This window comes from Siniperca chuatsi, linkage group LG11 (genome assembly GCF_020085105.1).
Source record: "Siniperca chuatsi isolate FFG_IHB_CAS linkage group LG11, ASM2008510v1, whole genome shotgun sequence".
Lineage (NCBI taxonomy): Eukaryota > Metazoa > Chordata > Actinopteri > Centrarchiformes > Sinipercidae > Siniperca > Siniperca chuatsi.
Genome location: NC_058052.1, coordinates 11,241,649 through 11,256,092, shown reverse-complemented (window position 1 = coordinate 11,256,092; position 14,444 = coordinate 11,241,649). Strand labels below are relative to the sequence as shown.

General features: G+C 42.1%; 1 long non-coding RNA gene across 1 annotated transcript; it reads left to right on the top strand.

Moving 5' to 3' along the window:
• The first annotated feature begins 1,029 nt into the window (after positions 1 to 1,029).
• LOC122884023 lies at positions 1,030 to 7,207 on the top strand. The gene is made up of 4 exons (XR_006379782.1): positions 1,030 to 3,744; positions 4,342 to 6,254; positions 6,908 to 7,067; positions 7,163 to 7,207. It is a non-coding gene; the product is annotated as an uncharacterized LOC122884023 (long non-coding RNA).
• Positions 7,208 to 14,444: the final 7,237 nt, after the last annotated feature.

Here is a 14,444-nt window from a genome sequence, read left to right as displayed (position 1 = left end):
TGTGCACCTCCTGTTGACTGTGAAGGATGTAATTTGAAGCCGTCCTTCTCCTCTCACCACAGCCCCTGATTAGCAGCCCTGACTCCCAGGCTGAAGCATACTAATTCAGGAACAGCAGTCTGGGAATCACCACCATTAGTTAGGCAGGCATAGAGAGTAAACGCATAATATGCTAATGAAGGGAAGGTATCACCTTGGCTGTCAATCACCAAAATGAAATAAAAAATTCTGTATGGCCGCTAATAATACCTCGCCGGAGGGAGGGGGTGGAGGAATGCAGATGAAGAGAGATGGGGGAAAAGGAAGTATAGAGAGGATAAATGAAAGCAGTGTGCAATCAAAGCTGGCTGGCCCGTGCACATGTGAGGCTGTGATCATGGCAGGCGTTCAGGCAGTCTGTGTGAAATGAGCTCAGTCACTGACGTGAGTTAATGACAGGAAGGGCTGGGGTGCCAGGACACCTCTCATCATCAGAGGCACGTTGCTGTCTCCTGTCACCAGTTTGTCTCCTCGGGACCGTGTTGTGACTTCCTCTGTGTTTCCATAATGACAAGCTGCACCTGACCATCATTACACAGCACTGTTCACACAAGAACCCAGAAAAAAGTGCTGCTTTTTTTCATCAGGTCTTTCTTTTTTAACAACAGTAGCACAACTGAGGCATTCAGCAGGGTTGTTAATATCACACATTCTATATGAGGAGGGGACAATATCTCATTGCAGCCTAAAACTACTTGATGTTCTGTGGGTATTTGGGTGTCTAAATCCAGACCCAGAGTGCCACAGACCTGCTGGTCGATCACACTGTGCAGGCTGGCATGTGGATCTGAAAGGACCCTCTTGTTTGTCACATATTGACCCACTTTGCCTGACAGCTTACAAATCAGAGCCATCAGTGCTCTGAGTATGTGTGTGTGTTTACACACCCTCCAGTGCCACCTCCCCTCATGGAGCTCCCCAAGAGGCTTCCAGGGCCTTACCTCATTTGCACTCATCACAGCAACTTGGGACTGGGCTGACAGGCTCATTTCCCCCACTCTGCATGGAGCAGTACAGCAGCAATGCCTAGGAACAACCAGGCACACAGAGTGGTTTTATAATTAGCTACTTGCTCTCTGCCACTAATGTACAGGGAGCAAGAGCCTCCTTCTGAGTGTGTATGGTTGGCTGGCACTCAACATGTGCAGGCCACCGCTGATGATAATATGTAGGTGTAGGGTGGTATATGTTGACTGAGGTCACAGTGACAGACTGAGGTGAGAGACGGAGGCAGGCGAATGTGTGTAGGTAGCGCTCGCCGTCTCACCACTCAGCGGGTGAGAATTGTGCCTGGGGCTGGTGGCTGATTGCTTTGATGTGAAATGATTGCGTTTTACGTGGCTCTGAGGTGCAGAGACCACAGGCATGGCCCTTGTCTCGCTGTCACATGGTCAGTCAGGCTTAGGTTAGCCAGTGCTACACCCCACTGGCTCCCTAAGGGTCCAGAGGGCCGGGGACAGATGTAGCTGTTGGTACATACATGTGTTATGGGGAGCGAGAACTCAGCTGCTGGTTGCATCTCCAGCCTTGAGATAAAAGAGCATGGTCCTGGCAAGGAGGTGAAAATGAAACAGGGAGAAAAGGTCTGTCTAGTAAGGGTTAGCAAGGGCACTTCCTCAGTCCCTGAAGGAAAGGTCCCTCCAATGTCAGTGAACAGAGCAAAAGAAAGATTTTAGGATATAAGAATTTAATAAAATTAAGTGGTACAGGAAATAGCAGTGTGTGTGGTAAAACAGCAAACTTCAGAGGTAAGTGCAATCACTATAATCTGCTGTTATTGTTTTATTTTTTTATTGTTTTTAACATTGACTAGGTTCTACAAGCCTTTTGTTGCAAGCTGTTCAAGATCAGCTATATTATTGCATTCATAAAAACAAGTTCATACTTGTGGGCTCTGGATGTTATGAAGCCACACAGGATTACAATGTACATAGTGTCTCATCTCATCTCATCCTGCTCCCCTACCACCTCTGCACTCTTTTTTTCTTGCCTCCATAGGACAGACAGCATCTGTTGTTCAGCCACGCTCATACAGCAGATAGAACATCCACCGAGTGTAGAGGTGGAAGTGGAGCGATCAATTAGATTTTAACAAATGACTTTCTGTGCATTACCCAGCAGCTGTTAAATCGGTCAACCTTAGCACAAACCCCTCTCTGAGGGGACGGAGGAAAGGAGGAGAGGGCTTGTCTGCACTGTGTGCTACATCATGGCAAACTGAGGAGAAAGTCAGCCATGGCCTCAGGCGGGAGAGTGCTACGTGTAGCGTGGCTGTGGACGGAGATGGAGGGACGGAGGATGAAGGATGGAGGTGGGTCAGTTGGACCCCAGGGGCCCCTGGTGGAGATGATGTGGGGACTGAGGGCCAGGAGATGGGCATGCTACATATGGAGGTCCATAGCTACCTCAGGCAAAGGCCGGCCAGGCCATTTGTTCACTTCCTCTACTCTTAAATGTATAAATAAAATATATCCCACTGTATCTGTGACAAACTCGCACACTCACAGGCATACACACACAGCACACACACACACACACACACATATATATATATATATATATATATCAGCACAAATAAGTGTGCATGCACAGGCACAAACTCATTTCAGAAAGGACATACCTACTTTTAGTCCTATCCTACTAGTAACCTCAGTCTTTAAAGAGAGCACAACTCAGTGATTCAACTCCCTAAATGATGTAGTTTTATGGTGAAGTGCTACTAATGGCTCATCAGAACATCTTAAAAGGCCACTTTAAAGCTAGCAGGCCTATAAACTGTGTGACACACAGCAGTGGGTGACCACACAATACTCATTTGAGTGACTGAATGCATAGTGGTATGTGTAAGTGTGTGGGAGAGAGAATGAAACAGACAGACAAGCATTTGCAAGCATGGTAACACCATTTGACTTGCTTTGTATTGTCACCTCTGGGTTTGCTAAGGGTATATTTTCCAATAGCTACCAGATTGGAAATAGGCGAGCACGCTTAGATGTGTGATGATGCAAGAGAAAGTTATTCTCACATTGGATACATAGATACAGTAGATCCATAACAGATCAGGCTTCTGACATGCATGTCCTCATCTCAGGTTCAATGACTATATCCCCAGAAAAGAACACACTTAGGACTTAGAACATGTATTTTTTCTGTTGCAATTTAGAGCTGTAGTCAATAGTTAAATCAGTAGAAAAGGACTACATATTTCCAACTGCACATCACTGTACAGGCACTGTAATCACTGAGCACAATAGAGCAGAAAGCTTATACTTATGGAAAGTACTGTATAATGGCAGAGAGGTTTGGTGAGGTCTACCATTAAGTTTTGATAGGATGGTTGCCATGCTAACCTTTATGGAGGTGAAAAATAAATCTGTCACATAACCCTGACACAGTTTTATGGAGAAAATAAGTTTCATGTAGGTCTTGTCAAGTAATGTTATACTTTATATATACAGTATATATACTGTATGTATACCTTATGTAACCATGCAAACGATCTAACTTCGCTATAATTGTGGTAAAGCAGTTTACTTCAACAATCAACCGCTGGATGTTAAGCACTTATAAGATGTCTTTGATTTGTTTCCTACATTTTCCACTTTATTTGATAGTTACAGTTGCGAGAGAAAGGAAAGGCAGGGGAGAGAGAGGGGATGACATTCAGCAAAGGGCCCGGGCCGGACTCAAACCTGAGCCGCTGAGGTAAGGACTCAGCCCTAATATGTGGTGTGTGTTCTACCAGGTGAGCTACCGGGGCGCCATGTTTCCTACATTTTTGTTTCTTGTTTTTACCACTTGTAAACATAAGAAAAATTTTATTTGTTTGCTTTTCTGCAGTTTTCATTAAATGTGCATGACTGACTGACTGAGATGAATTTTTCATCTAGGCATTTCAAAACACCCAAATTAATAGAAAGCTTATAACAGATTGGATTCTGCCCACAGAGTAGTAGCAGTGGAGACGTCCGCACAACAAACATTGCTGCTCTGACTCATCCTGATAAAGCAAAATGTAATTTTGCTTTATGATGAGAATTACTCTCCAAATTAATTTCCACAGCAATTAATCTTGATGTCTCACCTATACGATGCATTCTGCTCTTTGGAAGAGGTGATAATATGCAAAATAATTGAATTGATTATTTAATATAGTTTTGTAATGACCAACCTGTAATGGTTTTCTCTTTTTAATGGAGTTTTTTTTCCCATTATGAATTCAGTATGTTGTCTGTGATGTTCAATAGCCTGTGGGCTCTCAGATATTTAATGAATATCCCTTTATTGTGCTTTATTCCATAGGTGAAGCAGTATTGCCTCTTGTGTCCAAAGTGCCTTTCATACCCCCCTCCCCCATCAGTCACCAACCCCCAAGCCCAATAACCCCATTGAGGAGCATTTCTTAATTAAACCTTTATTTATCTACTTGAGGGTCTGCCATGCTCTACCTCATATTGAGACTTGACTGGTTTCAGACCCAAGGGAATAGGTCTTTAAAATCTAAACATCAGGCCCACTGAGTGCTATAGTTTGCATAGGCGTGTAAGCTAGGGGTTTAATAATAAGAAGATGAGACAGCGAGTCATCCTGTGGAGGGATGGAAACTAATGAGATGGGGTTTGTGAAACAGAGAAGGGAGTAAAGATAGAACTGTGGAACAGAAGGTGGAATGAAAATGATAAACAAAACAGAGCAATTCAGACCTCATAAAGATTCTCATATTTTTACCTACTGGATGAAATAATGCAAAAATGCATCTGTCTGGGGCTGAATCACGGTACCTTCACCACTAGCACACTATGGAAGAAAGCAAGTCTTATTACCTTGGACATTTTATTTCAGTGACTGGAGGGCAGAAAGCAATTACATTAACAGCAGCGAAGAACAAATCTTTTGAAGGTGAACAACACTGAATTTCAATATTGGAATATTTGTTCGGCACTCCGGAGTTGGGGTGTGATGCATTTTTTTCATTTATAACTTTTAGCACTGCTATGAAATATGCATCGAACGTCACCACTTATTGGCTCGGTTCTCAGTATTTGGTGTTGGGTTTGTTCACAAACTCATGCAGACTGTCCCTTGACTGCATACATTGCTGCCCCCCAGTTTGCCAAATTTATTTTAACTTGACCATCTTGCTTGACCATCAGTGGTGGGTCACAGCTTATCTCAAACCTTACAGGAGAATGTAAATCTACAGAAGCTGGCCGAACCAAATTCATAAACAAAAACCAAAAGCAGCAGAGAGATTTGTGAATTAAGCAAATCACCTTGTCAGTGGAGGAATTAGTCCTTCACTATCAATTATCAAATAAATAAGTATCAATTCTATAACTGAACAATACCTACATTGAAAGTCCTGTATTCAAACTACTGAAAGAAATAGAAATATTTACTTTAAACCTGCATTAATTGACTTTTTGGCCACTCGGGTGAAGCGCAAGAAGCTGTAAACACAACATTGACGTATTATCACCATATTAAGTTGATAATGGTGTTAGCAAACAGTTGCCTATTTGCACATCACAGCAGTCATGGGGCAACGTTATCATTTATATGGAGTCGTGTTTCAGTGACCAGTGAAAAATGCAAGTCCAAAATTTACTCTCCTTTTACCTCTGTTTTGGTTTCCACCAACTCCTGAGGGAAATATCTGTCTGTCTTTAGCTTCACTTCAGCTTTGTCTGTTTGCCATTTGGTGTTGCACAGGTAGCATGCAGTGAGTTTATCAGAGCTTTTTAGTTGAAAACAGCTTCCTACTGCAGATGAAAATGGCTCTATGAGTGGTGAAAGTCAGCCAAAACAGTAAAGTTGCAGGTCGTAAAACCAAAACAATGAGCTGAAAGGCGCTAAAAAGCTCCTTAGAGCTGAGCGGAACTGCAGAGGCAGGTGACAATTCTAGGTTCCTCATTACAAGTGACTCTTTTTGCACTACATATATGTATCTGACCCATTGTTAATATGAAATTATTGACTGAGCAGTTTCAAAATGTACTCAAGCCTGAAACTTAACAGTACTCATTGTGAAGTATGTTGATGAATTAGGTTTCAACTACATAAAATGCATTTTTGGATACGTTTTGTCAGTTTGGTCGTGGCATGCTGCTCGAACAATGTGCCTGGCACTTTGGACTTGGCCACTTTACTGCAACCTCCAGTTTGAACACACAGTAACACTACATCAGAGTCATATGGAGATACAAATTTTCTTGGTGAGTAATTTAAAGGTTAAACCAACATTTAATCCCACAGGGCAAAAAACTGTTGCTGCACTGCTCTCTGTCGGTTGAAGCTTTTAAACATGCTCTTGTTAGCCACACCCTACAGCAGGTGCTTTGCAATTACAGCTGGTGGAAAACACCTGTTGTCACATCACTGATTGAAGTGTGGCTAGAGATGCAACAATTGTTAAATCCACAGAGAGCATCACAGCAGTAATTGGGCATTATTGGCATGAGAAACAGACATTAACATTGCCAATGCATGTGTAAAATAAAAACATACATAAACAGATTTGTGATGTTAAAATATATACAGATAGGTAAGATAAGATAAGATAATTATAATAATAATAATAATACATTGTAGACTTGCAGTTAAAATACAAATACAAAAGGTGAAAACTACATAAACATCGCAACATTTTTTATGAGTGTGAGTGTGTGTGTGTGTGTGTGTCTAGGTCATTCATTGTCCCTCAGGCTGTGGCATGCTGATACATATTGGGCAGCAAGATATGCCCTGTCTCCTTCTCCGAGGAGTATCTTTAATTTTGAGAAGTCATTTAGCTCTTTGAAATCTGAGATTACAGAGTTGAATTTGTTAAAGTAAATGTTTCTTATTTTATTGAATGTTTACATTGTAGGAGGAAGTGCATCTCTGTCTCAACCTCACCTGTCAAACAATGACCACAGTCATGGTGCAGTTAGTCTCAGCACCAACTGACATCGGGGACTCTTCTCTGGGTTCAGCTCTTGGGTTTGGAGGGCTCTGAAATGGAGGATGTCTAGGGGGCTGGATTTAAGGTGATTAAAACATTTGAGCGCTCTCTTTTGAATGTTAATTATTATTAGTTAATTATTCTGCATGTAAAAATTCTGTTGGATGTTTGTCCCAACAGGTATAGCTATGATGGCTAAGTGGACCCCATACTTCACTACTATACAGCGCAATGGGCTGGATGACACTATCAAATGTTTTAAGCCAGATTTTAATTGGAATTTGGACATTGTAAAATGTTCTCTTAATTGCATTTAGACCTCTTCGAGCTTTTTCTTTTAGTGCATTCACTGCCATGTTGAGACTCCCTGATGCTGTTATGGTTATACTAAGGTAGGTATAACTCATACTATATTCAATGATATGATTATTTATGGTAAACTGGTATTTGTTCTCCTGACATCTTGGGTGTTTTTGAAAAATCATGACATTAGTTTTCTTCATATTTACTGCCAGGGCCCAGTTCTGATGTAACTATATGTTCTTACATGGTTTATGAATTCCTTCTCTTCTTTAAATACAGTTAATGTTTTTTATTTTCAACATTATCCATACTTCCACATTGGGTTAGCTAACAGTTGCATGGCAACCAAGTGCTCTGTGTTAATGTCGGGGTTACCAGTAACATTCACACTCTCATCTTGCATTTGAGCAGGAGATGATTCCATTTTCCTTTCATGTTGGGGCTGACTTTACTACTCCCTTTGTTCTTGGACAGTTTAATCTAATTCAAACACTTTGCAACTAGGTTCATGTAACAACAACAATGCACATAGATTCAAGACACAGGAATCACAATAACTGAGTGAGTTCAAGGTTTGCAGATAAGTATTTTATGCAATTCTTGCAATGTTCCATGTATTTTTAATAATTCGCATGTATAAAATCAACTTGACTTAAGATGTTATGTTATGTTGTGGCTGCCAAATTACATTTCCGTTGCTGATAATACTATTTGCATTTAAAAATAAGCATCTTGTGCATGTTTCAGATTGTTTTTCAAAATACAGGAATGTTTTACTACTGTGTTTACACAACTGAACTGAATCAGAAAACTCAATCTCAAGTAATGTTTGTATTTTTTACGCTGAATTAATTTTTTACACTGAATTAAATCCTGCCTTTGACATGACAAACAGTTATCAAGTGTTTCATATGGTAAAGAAACAAGCTGTGAAAGTTTCAGTATAACTTTAACTCATTCTTAAATGTCCAATTCTGCTTTCAACCAGTCTCAGTGTTCTTATCAACCTTATATAAAATCGCTGATTGTACTCTACCTGCCCAATGCGATATATCAGAGTAAACAAGTGGCTAGTGAAGACTAGCGCATAATCTTTCCCCTGAGGTGTTAGTGGATCAAACCAGAGCTAAAAGGTGAATGAATATTGCTTACTTACACTCATCAGGCGGCCAAAAACATGACTCCAATTGATCCAATGGTCTGCTGAATGTGTAAGTTGGCATTTGTTTGCTGATGCATTAGTCACTTCAGCTAATGTTTCTATGAGTCTTTCTGCCCCCTAGTGGTCCTAAATAGCTTAAATCCATTCATCCATCTGTTGTCGTGTCACTTATGCTCGTCAGGTTCATAATAAATTGCAGTTGATAAACGATGGTCGTTGCTCATTATTAATCTGTGGATTAAAAGACCCGCCAGTCATGGGTATGTTAACATGTTCCAATACGGCATTTTAAAGTCTTAACCTTTTGTTCACAAATATCACAGATCGTAGGGAGGTGACATAGGAAGGTCATGGGAAAAAGGTCTGTATCCATGAAATATATATTTTTAATCTTTAATTTGTACAGCAACATTAGCTTGTCAAAATAACAGTTAACAATACGCTATGTCAGTGTGAACTTTGCATTAGTTCACAATGACTTGTACAGTATTAAACATGAGTTGTGTACCCTCTTATGGATTGTGGATTCTTTGATTTTCCCAGGACATCCCATTCCCAAACAGGTTTCATACATATGTATCTGCTCAGCCCCTGGTAGCCAAGACGTGAGACTGCATTACACCTAAAAATAAAAATAAAGTAACCTCTCATTAAACATTCCTCTGTCCCTCCTCACTCCCCCTCTCCAACCACCTACCCCAACTACTCTCCTCACCCCCCGCAGAGAACAGCTTAGGTCATTACAGTCTGCTGTCAAAACCTGTGACCGCTCCGCGTTGGAGCCGCCAGGATTAAGGGCTGTGAAAACAAGAACAAGGAGGGAAAGGAGGTGAAAGCTGACAGAGGGAGCAAGGCCTTAAATATTTTCTCTTTCTTCCCTTCTTTTTTCCCTGCCACAGTTGACCGCGTGCTGATTCTTGCAGCTACTTTGCGGCGGACTGCACTAATGTGAAGGGAATTGGAGTCACATGGAAAACACGGAGAAGGAGGCTGGTGAGGGGAAATATCTCCTGACTGTTGAGTCAAGCTCTCGCTGCTCCCTACTATATCCTATCTTAACTATATAGCTATGGAAATACCTTTTAAAGAAATTTTGTTTCTCAGAATTGACTGGTAGCGAAATCACCCAGACTTGGTCAGGTGGTGCCTTTTAAAGAAAAATGATCATCTTGGCTACAACCAAATGATAATATAGTAAGCTGTTAGGAGCAGCCTGAGATACTGACCTAGGTCATGTAATTTCTAGCTCCCTGCTTGTGTTTTTACCTGCTTGGCATACTAAATAGATGGGGCTTACCCCAATGAATTAAAGAAACTGAACACTATTTGGTTCATCTTATCTGACCTGTAGACCTCACACATCTGATGCTCTAAGCAGGTATAGACAAACACTTTTGGAAAAAATTCAACTGAGATCTGAAAGAGGATGAAGCAGGATGTTAAGGAGGTGCATGTGCGTGCATACAGGAACGTGTGTGCGTTTTATTTGCATTCAGAAATTGTCAAGGTTGACAACAACAGCAAATTGCATTCTGAATCAGACTCTTACAGTAGGGGTTGAAGGGTTGAGGCAGCATTCTTGCATCAGATCCATGTGTCTGTTTCTCTCACTGTATGTGATGTTATCTGAAAAGTGAGATCAAACCATGCAGGTGTCAGCAGGCGCAGGGAGAATATTTGATTTTATCGCAGTCGTTTACTTCTATGTTGACACCATCAGGAACTTTCAATTTCAGCCCAACAAAAGATCACACTCCCTTTTCACTGGGGAAAGTCTTTAAAAAGCACAATCCTAACTGGATGCATTCCTTCCTGCTCTCCATATTAAATCAGCTCCAGCAAATTGGACAGCATAAAGCTGAACCATGACTCCATTACCCACCAACATTAATTTGAAATGAGTGTGAAATCATTTTTCTGTTTGGACCTGCTGTCCTGTGGAGTGGGCCTGTTTGGTGTTTTATTTACCGTCACCTCCATGCCCAGAACTCTGTTAATCCTCTGTTTGTGTTCAAACACCTAAGCTGGTTGCTCTGCGTCAGTCTGTCTCCATGCTGGGCAGTCTGTCTAGCTGGCTGCCAGTGGAGCTGATCTGGCAGGCAGCCTGCTGTTGGGGACGATGCCTGATTCCTGAGATGTGTGTCACAGCGAATAGTGGATCGGTATTGTCTGTCTGCCCTGCTGCCTGCCTTTCTGTCTGTCTTTCTGAATACCTTTCTGTCTGTTACTGTGCGCGCCTGCTTTTCTGTATCTCCTTCTGTCTGCCTGCCTGTTGGTCTCTGAGTTACCAAGGATGTCTTAAACATCTTCATAAAAAGCATTATTCATTTGGCAAGATTTTCTTTATTTGATATTTTCATGACTGAAAATATACTTAATCAATACAGAATGAATCTCCTGAAAGGTTTTGAAGACTGTTTCTTAGAAGACTGAAGGTTATGAGAAGGTTATCCAAGTCTGTCATATGGCAAAGATTACATAAACTGTGAAAGCTGCAACACAACTTTCACGCTTCCAGAAATGTTCAACTCTGCTTTCAACCTGTCGCCCCCTGTAGGCCACACATGAGAGACTAACCCTGTTCCACGGGCCCTTCAGGGTCACCAGCAGGCCCCTGTGTTTTGGCTCAGGTCCTTCCCCTCACCCCGCTCCTGAATGGTACCCCTGATTATCTCATAGTTTTGCTGGATATTCCCTCATCTCCCCTTTAAAAGGACTGCATTACTTCCAGCTCCCCAAACTTGTCAAAACCAATTTGCTTTCCTATTATTCCCTCAACTGATTTCACCGTGACCCCTCCTCACAGCCCCCCCTTCACAAATCCTCGACCCTCTGCTTCCCTCAATCGAAACTCCCAATGTGACCTGTGCAACCCCTAAACTCCCTCCACCCCCATCCTGTGGACTCCTGTGATTTTTTTTAGACCCCGCCCTCTTCTGTACCACTCTTATCTGTCTAAACACTGCAGCAAGTTTTCTTTCATCTCCTGGCAAACCTTTAGAGGGAACACAGCAAACAGTGGTGAATGAGGCCATCATACACACACTAACAGGCCTTTGTGCGAATGAAAGCAGATAGTGAGTCACTGACTACTAAATAAAACCTGTCTAATAGAGATCAACGAACCTGAAAAACTTTTGGTTGCCAGCACTGGCAGCACTTCCACCATCATATCCTGCACAGCCCTTCACCCCGTCCCTGCACCCACCCCATCCATCCCTCTTCCGTCAATTAGCGCCTCACCAGTGACAACACAGAGGATCTTCATTAGCAGAGAATGCTCAATTATATCAGTTGATATTCCTTTCCAAAACTAATTATCCCAGTTGAATGGTATGGCTGACTGAGCCTGCCCTCACCCCGGGGCGCAGCGGTTACTGATGTGATTTGGTTTTGGCTCCAAGGTTTGCTTTCCTCTCCTCTCTTTTGTTATCCTCCTTTCCCTCTACACTCATTCAACGCAGTCAACCCTACCATCTCAGAATAGCCCCTTCCCTTTCCACAGTTCTGCATAATATTTGTTGACCCTCTGTGTATTTTCTTTTAAGTTGTTCATGAAGACTTGTTATTCTTGTATTATCCATTTTTCCTACTAAAAACTAAGAGCCTATGCATATAGATGCAGATCTTGTTCCTCCTGTAAGACACATAGAATTAGCAGAACTGTGGTAATTCTACAAAAAGCTCATCATAGGAGCCCTCTCTCTATATAATCCTGCTCCTTTGTTCATCCTGTGGGGGATAACAAAAATAGACAGCCTGTACCACAGCTATAGCTGAAACAGAAATGGTGCAAACACTGTCTTCTCTAGAGATGAGACTGGGAAGGAGGTGAAAACTGTAGAGAACATATGGTGGAGAAGCTAGATGCTGTATATTGGCTCAAAGCATGTTTACTTTGAATTGATCCATATGGGGAAAATTGCTCATATTGCTCATGAAATCTGTTTGCAGAGTGGTGTTCTTTGTGTTACTGATTTTCTTTCAATTAAAAAGGTATTTTAAAGGAAGTATTGAAAGTGCAAATAATTATCATATACTATATCTTACCACTATGTTAGACATTATAAAAGCCAATGGTTCAACTTGTGACTGTAGTAACTTAGGGCAAATACAGAGAAACTGTTTCACTGAAAGAAATTCACATAGTAGGGATTAAATTGACTAGAAAAGCTTAATACATTTTCTTTCATCTCAAGCACATTACTTCTATGCTAATCACTTTGTTTTACATTTCTTGAAAAGGATTATTAGAGGAAATATTATCCAAATTTCTAAACATACTGTACACTTTTTGGAGTTTATGCCCTGTGTTTCCTGTCAGCCTCAGGTTCTGTCGATGGGCTCCTCACTGCCCTCAAGCCAGGGACCTGCCTCACAGAAGGTGGGCCATTTAGTCACATTTCAAAGTAGCTCAGGCAGGGGAACACATTCATTACACACAATTCTTCTTCTCCTCTTTCCCCTCCTGGCTCCCTCTGTAGTCCCCCCACTCTCCCCCTCTCGCTCTCTGTATCTCTCCTCTTCCCTGTTTCAAAGACCACAAGCCCTTGTGGTCCTCTGTCCAGAGTCCGGAGGTAGATCACTTTAATTCTGCTTCACAGATCTTTTTCAAAAAGACCCGAGACCCGGAGACCTCAGAACCGGTGACCGTTGGGTGAACCCGGGCCAACCAGCCAGGACCCGGGCGCTTGTAAACACAGCCAACGTCTCACACACTCTCATTCCCCCCGAGCGCTTTTGTTCCCTCCCCACAATGGCACAAGCATTTGATGTTGAGCAGTGTGTGTTCTTTTAGGTCGGATGTGTTTGTTTGTTTTTGCAACCACTGGTCATCGTGTCCATCCGAGTTGGTGATATTGATTGTCACTTGGCTGAAAGCAGCTGATCAATGATTTGAAGGTAGATTGCTGCCCTGGACACACAACTCATTAAGTCAGTTTTTTCACAGTTGGTTATTTTGAGGGATTGCATCCGAAGCTCAGTGTTGCCAGTATGACCCAACTAAAAAAACTGCTCTGGGGTCCTAGATGAACAGGTTTGCTTATGTGGGCCGGACCTGGATTCCACTGATGGTTCATGAGTTCATTTCCCTGTTTGGGAGGAGCATCCAACCAGAGCCATCTGCCTGATGTCATCATCCCAATTCCCAATTCACGCAAAGGTGATGTGAGCACAACCTCTTGTATTGACCAATCTAATCAGTTGTGCTGCAGCCTGCTGTCATTACAAACAGGTAATGCAATCAATACACCAGGCAAATAAACATAAGACAAATGCAACTTAACAGACAATCTCTCAGCAAAAACATGGAAGCGTGACTGTTTGTGACGGCAGGCGAGTTTCTCAGAAAGACGTCAATCTTTCCAGGGCCAAATCAAAACACACTCAACAATTGATAAATCCTCTCTGATAACAGCAAAACACACATAAACCCACACACACAAAAAATAATCATGGATATGTCAGTGTGTGGGACACTCAGTGGCATTCACAAGGAGTGAAACCTGTAGAAACCACTGTGGACACAAGTTTTCTACAGCCTTGTTGCTTTCGCAGAGCCTCTCTTAAAGGGCAGCCGGCTCATCCCTTTGATGACTGACGGTGGGATTTGCGGTGATAATGTCTTCAGGTGCCAGAGGATTGGGATTAAATATACTCCAATTTAAACAGCAAAGTTGCCATGGCGATGACCTTCAATTTTAGCTCAGATGGCGTACACGTGGTGAATACAGTGACTGGTGTTATTGTCCAGAGACGCTCCAATTCAGCAGGGGCTTTGGCCATGATTGCACTTTCAAATCCTTCATCAAATTATAAACTCCCATTGCCCACTGTCTAATGGTGAAAAGTGCAGGCGACATTTCACACAACAGTTGTGAGGGAAATTGTACAGTGCACAAACAGTCCCACTTAAGTGAATCATGACCGTAACACTGTTGAACAGTCTAAATTGAACTATGTGCCCCAAAAGACAAACTTCAGACACTCCCACCT